The sequence below is a fragment of the Tachyglossus aculeatus genome, chromosome 14, assembly GCF_015852505.1.
Source record: "Tachyglossus aculeatus isolate mTacAcu1 chromosome 14, mTacAcu1.pri, whole genome shotgun sequence".
Classification (NCBI taxonomy): Eukaryota; Metazoa; Chordata; class Mammalia; order Monotremata; family Tachyglossidae; genus Tachyglossus; species Tachyglossus aculeatus.
Genome location: NC_052079.1, coordinates 58,651,503 through 58,657,502, shown reverse-complemented (window position 1 = coordinate 58,657,502; position 6,000 = coordinate 58,651,503).

Sequence of the window (6,000 nt, the reverse complement as noted above, 5' to 3'; positions counted from 1 at the left end):
TGATCCTGCCCAGCCCGCACCCTCCGCTCCTCTGCTGCTAATCTCCTCACTGTGCCTCGTTCTGGCCTGTCCCGCCGTCGACCCCCGGCCCACGTCCTCCCCGTGGCCTGGAATGTCGTCCCTCCCCACATCCTCCAAGCTAGCTCTCTTCAAGGCCCTACTGAGAGCTCACCTCCTCCAGGAGGCCTTCCCAGACTAAGCCCCCTCCTTCCTCTCCCCCTCGTCCCCCTCTCCATCCCCACCGTCCCCCCTCCTTCCCTTCCCCACAGCACCTGTATATATGTATATATGTTTGTACGTATTCATTACTCTATTTTACTTGTACATATCTATTCTATTTATTTTATTTTGTTAATATGTTTGGTTTTGTTCTCTGTCTCCCCCTTCTAGACTGTGAGCCCACTGTTGGGTAGGGACTGTCTCTATATGTTGCCAACTTGTACTTCCCAAGCGCTTAGTACAGTGCTCTGCACACAGTAAGTGCTCAATAAATACGACTGATTGATTGATTTGTACATATTTATTACTCTATTTTACTTGTACATATCTATTCTATTTTATTTTGTTAATATGTTTGGTTTTGTTCTCTGTCTCCCCCTTCTAGACTGTGAGCCCACTGTTGGGTAGGGACTGTCCCTATATGTTGCCAACTTGTACTTCCCAAGCGCTTAGTACAGTGCTCTGCACACAGTAAGTGATCAATAAATACGATGGATTGATTGATTTGTACGTTCTTATTACTCTATTTTACTTGTACATATCTATTCTATTTATTTTATTTTATTAATACGTATGGTTTTGTTCTCTGTCTCCCCCTTCTAGACTGTGAGCCCACTGTTTGGTAGGGACTGTCTCTAGATGTTGCCAACTTGTACTTCCCAAGCGCCTAGTACAGTGCTCTGCATACAGTAAGTGCTCAATAAATATTATTGATTGATTGATTGACTGTCTCTATATGTTGCAACTTGTACTTCCCAAGCGCTTAGTACCGTGCTCTGCACACAGTAAGTGCTCAATAAATACGATCGATTGATGGATTGATTAACCCATACCATCATTATTATTATTTATATTGGTGTCTGCCTCCCCCTCCAGCTCGTTGTGGGCAGGGAATGTGTCTATTGCTCTACTGTGCTCTCCCAGGAGCTTAGTACAGTGCTAAGCACTCAGTAAGGGCTCAGGAAATACGATCGAATGAATGAATGGGACGGACGGACAGACAGGCAGACAGACAGAGGCCCCCGCCCTCCTCCTCCTCCTCCTGCCCTCCCCGCCTCCTCTTTCCGCCTCCTCTCTCCTCCCTCCCTATCCGGGCCTAGCGGAGGGTGGCAGGGTCTCTCGGCCCCCCTTGGGAGCCCATGTGCGCCGCCCGGCCGCCGCCTTCGCCCCCCGGGCCCCAGCAGGAGCGGACTTTCCTGCGCCGGCTCGGCGGGACCCTGACCCGCAGGAAGAAGCCCAGGGCCGGTGAGTGTCCGCCCTCCCCGACCCCCGAGAGGATCGAGCTTTGCAGCAGATGGCTGCAGGGCGCCTCTGTCCAGAGCCTGCCCTGCCCGCACCAAGTGAGGAGCCGTGGGATGACTGTGATCCCGTTGTTGGGTAGGGACCGTCTCTACATGTTGCCAACTTGTACTTCCCAAGCGCTTAGTACGGCGCTCTGCACACGATAACTGAGGCCCAGAGAAGTGAAGCGACTTGCCCAGGTTCACACAGCAGGCACGTCGTGGAGTCGGCATTAGAACCCAGGTCCTTCTGACTCCCAAGCCCGGGCTCGTGTTGTTTCCCCATAAACACACATCTTGTCCATTGAAGACATGTTGCAAAAATAGTCCTTCAGTGCGATTAGGACTTAATTTTCTTGTCATTAATGCTGAGTGTAGCCTATAGGTGTCCTTCCTCTCCCTTTTAGACTGTGAGCCCACTGTTAGGTAGGGACTGTCTCTATATGTTGCCAGCTTGTACTTCCCAAGCGCTTAGTACAGTGCTGTGCACACAGTAAGCGCTCAATAAATACGATTGATTGATTCCTCTCCCCCTCCTCCCCATCCCCCCGCCTTACCTCCTTCCCCTCCCCACAGCACCTGTATATATGTATATATGTTTTTACATATTTATTACTGTATTTATTTATTTATTTTACTTGTACATATTCTATTTATTTTATTTTGTTAATATGTTTTGTTTTGTTGTCTGTCTCTCCCTTCTAGACTGTGAGCCCACTGTTGGGTAGGGACCGTCTCTATATGTTGCCAACTTGTACTTCCCAAGCGCTTAGTACAGTGCTGTGCACACAGTAAGTGCTCAATAAATACGATTGAATAATAGTGATGGCATTTATTGAACGCTTACTATGTGCAAAGCACTGTTCTAAGCACTGGGCAGGTTACAAGGTGATCAGGTTGTCCCATGGGGGGCTCACAGTCTTCAGCCCCATTTTACAGATGGCAAGCACAGAGAAGTGAAGTGACTTGCCCGAAGTCACACAGCTGACATGTGGCAGAGCCGGGATTTGAACCCATGACCTCTGACTCCAAAGCCCGGGCACTATCCACTGATCCACGCTGCTTCTCTGGACACTCACTTTAAGACACTCAATCACCTTGCTCCTCACTAACCTCTTACTACACTACTATACTACTTACTACATATTTACTATTCTATTTATTTTACTTTGTTAATATATTTTGTTTTGTTGTCTGTCTCCCCCTTCTAGACTGTGAGCCCATTGTTGGGTAGGGACCCTCTCTATATGTTGCCGACTTGTACTTCCCAAGCGCTTAGTACAGTGCTCTGCACACAGTAAGTCCTCAATAAATACGATTAAAGGAATGAATGAGTAACATGCCAGAGAGTTTCTGCACAAAGATGATCCGGGCAGCAGCGTGAAGTATAGACTGAAGTGGGGAAAGACAGGAGGATGGGAGATCAGAGAGGAGGCTGATGCAGTAATCCAGTCGGGATAGGATGAGAGATTGAACCAGCGAGGTGGAGGTTTGGATGGAGAGGAAAGGGCGGATCTTGGTGATGTTGCGGAGGTGAGACCGGCAGGTTTTGGTGACGGATTGGATGTGAGGGGTGAATGAGAGAGTGGAGTCGAGGATGACACTAAGGTTGCGAGCTTGTGAGATGGGAAGGATGGTAGTGCCATCTACAGTGATGGGAAAGTCAAGGAAAGGGCAGGGTTTGGGAGGGAAGATAAGGAGTTCAGTCTTGGACATATTGAGGTTTAGATGGTGGGCAGACATCCAGATGGAGATGTCATGAAGGCAAGAGGAGATCATAGCCAGAAGGGAGGGAGAGAGAGCAGGGGCAGAGATGTAGATTTGGGTATCATCAGCGTAGAGATGATAGTTGAAGCCATGGGAGTGAATGAGTTCACCAAGGGAGTGAGTGTAGATAGGGACCAAGAACTGACCCTTGAGGAACCCCTACAGTAAGGGGATGGGAGAAGGAGCCCACAAAGGAGACTGAGAATGAACAGCCAGAGAGATGAGGAGAACCAGGAGAGGACGGAGTCTGTGAAGCTAAGGTTGGATAGTGTGTTGAGGAGAAGGGGGTGTTCCACAGTGTCGAAGGCAGCTGAGAGGTCGAGGAGGATTAGGATAGAGTAGGAGCCGTTGGATTTGGCAACAGGATTTGGCAGGGAGAGGGCAGAGTTTGGGAGGGAAGATAAGGAGTTCAGTCTTGGACGTATTAAGTTTTAGGTGGCGGGCAGACATCTGGATGGAGATGTTCTGAAATCAGGAGGAGACACGAGCCTGAAGGGAGGGAGAGAGAGCAGGGGCAGAGATGTAGATTTGCATGTCATCAGCATAGAGATCCCAATCTGGTGGCCCCAGAACTGGGGATCTCCCAGAGCTCAGCAGGTCAGGCTCTTGATTGAAGATAGGCCCCACTGCCCACAGAGTGGCAATGAGTCAGCCGGGGAGAGAATTGCGCCTCTGGAGACTCTGGAGGAGACGGCCGGACACACTGGCTGAGCTGGGATCCCCAAGGCCATACCATCTGCTGGCTCCCCTGGCCTATTGTCCCTGACTCTGTCCCACCCTAACTCCCTCTGGCCTCACTCCCCACTTTCTGCTACTGCCCCTCACCAAGAGAGAAAACTACACCAGGTCCTGTGAATGTTAAGTAAGCCAATGCTCAATAGAGGTCAGTCTTTTTGTGCCCAGTATGCCTCAATGTGGCTGGGGCTGTGGGTCCCACGTTGGTCTTGTCAGACACACACACGTGCAAACACACACACTTTCATAGGTGAATTTATTTATGTATGGAAAGAGAGAATGCACTCATTAGAATGCAGAGAGCTGTACAAGGCATCCACTGCTTCTTGTGTGCAGTGCATTATACTGAACACGTACTGGGTGCAGAGCACTGTACCGGGCAACTGTTGCGTGCAGAGCATTGTACTGAGCACCTGCTGGGTGCAGAGCACTGTGCTGAGTCCCTGCTCTGTGCAAGAGATCATCATCAATCATATTTATTGAGCGCTTACTGTGTGCAGAGCACTGTACTAAGCGCTTGGAAAGTACAAGTTGGCAAGAGATGTATTGAGCACTGTGGGGTGGGGACGGTCCCCGCTTTCAGTAGTAAAGAGCCCTCGGTGTTGTGTGAGGCTCAGCACCCTCTGCCCCCACCATCCTGGTCCTGCCACCTTTAATAATAATAATTATGGTATTTGTTAAGTGCTTACTATATGCTAAGCACTGTTCTAAGTGCTGGAGTGGATACACGGTAATTAGGTTGTATATATTTGTTCAGATTTATTACTCTATTTATTTTACTTGTACATATTTACTATTCTATTTATTTTGTTAATGCTGTGCATATAGCTATAATTCTATTTGTTCTGACGATTTGGACACCTGTCTACATGTTTTGTTGCCCGTTGTTGGGTAGGGACTGTCTCTATATGTTGCCAACTTGTACTTGATCCCCTGATCACCTTGTAACCTCCCCAGCCCTTAGAACAGTGCTTTACACATAGTAAGCACTTAATAAATGCCATCATTATTATTATTACTTCCCAAGTGCTTAGTACAGTGCTCTGCACACAGTAAGAGCTCAATAAATACGATTGAATGAATGAATGAATGAATGAATGAGGTTGTCCCACGTGGGGCTCACACTTTTAATCCTCATTTTACAGATGAGGTAACTGAGGCACAGAGAAGTTAAACGACCTGCCCAAGGTCACGTAGCAGACAAGTGGCAGAGGTGGGATTAGAACCCATGTCCTCTGACTCCCAAGCCCGTGCTCCTTCCACTAAGCCACACTTCTTGCTCATCTTTGCTCAGTTATTCCACGGGAGAGAGTATGGCTGCCGCCGCTGCAGCTGTCATTTCACCCATCTGGAAGTGCTGGCTGCCTGTCCGGTCCCTCCCATTCCTAGGCGGGACGCTGTGGTTGGCACACGCCCACACCCACAGCTGCACACACACATTCACATTCTAATTTAAGATGCTCTGGCCACTACAGAAAAATGAAGCCAGCCGGGCACAAGAATGACACGAGGGGTGAAGGACGCACAGGTTGCCAGTCTTGGCTGAGACTGGAATATGGGCCCCTCCCTTCACCCCCCCACCCCCACATCGCTGGGCTGCCTTTCCTGAGGCCTTGGGGCTGCTCCCAAACCTTACTATGTGCCAGGCACTATACTAAGTGCTGGGGTAGATACGGGACAGGTTGGATACTATCCATGTCCCACATAGGGCTCACAGTCAATCCCCATTTTACAGATGAGGGAATTGAGGCACAGGGAAGTTAAGTGACTTGCCCAGGGTCACATAGCGGACAAGTCGTGGAGCCGGGATTAGAACCCATGACCTCCTGACTCCCAGGCCTGTTATCTATCCACTAGGCCATGCTGCTTTTCCAGAAAGAACCCAGAGTCACTTTAAGTCCGGTGTCCTGCAGGCGGTCAGTGGCCCGTGGCCCATGGCTTTGTTGGGACTAGGCCACGGTGGGCCTGAGCAGAGAGCAGCAGGAAGCTGGCTGGAGGC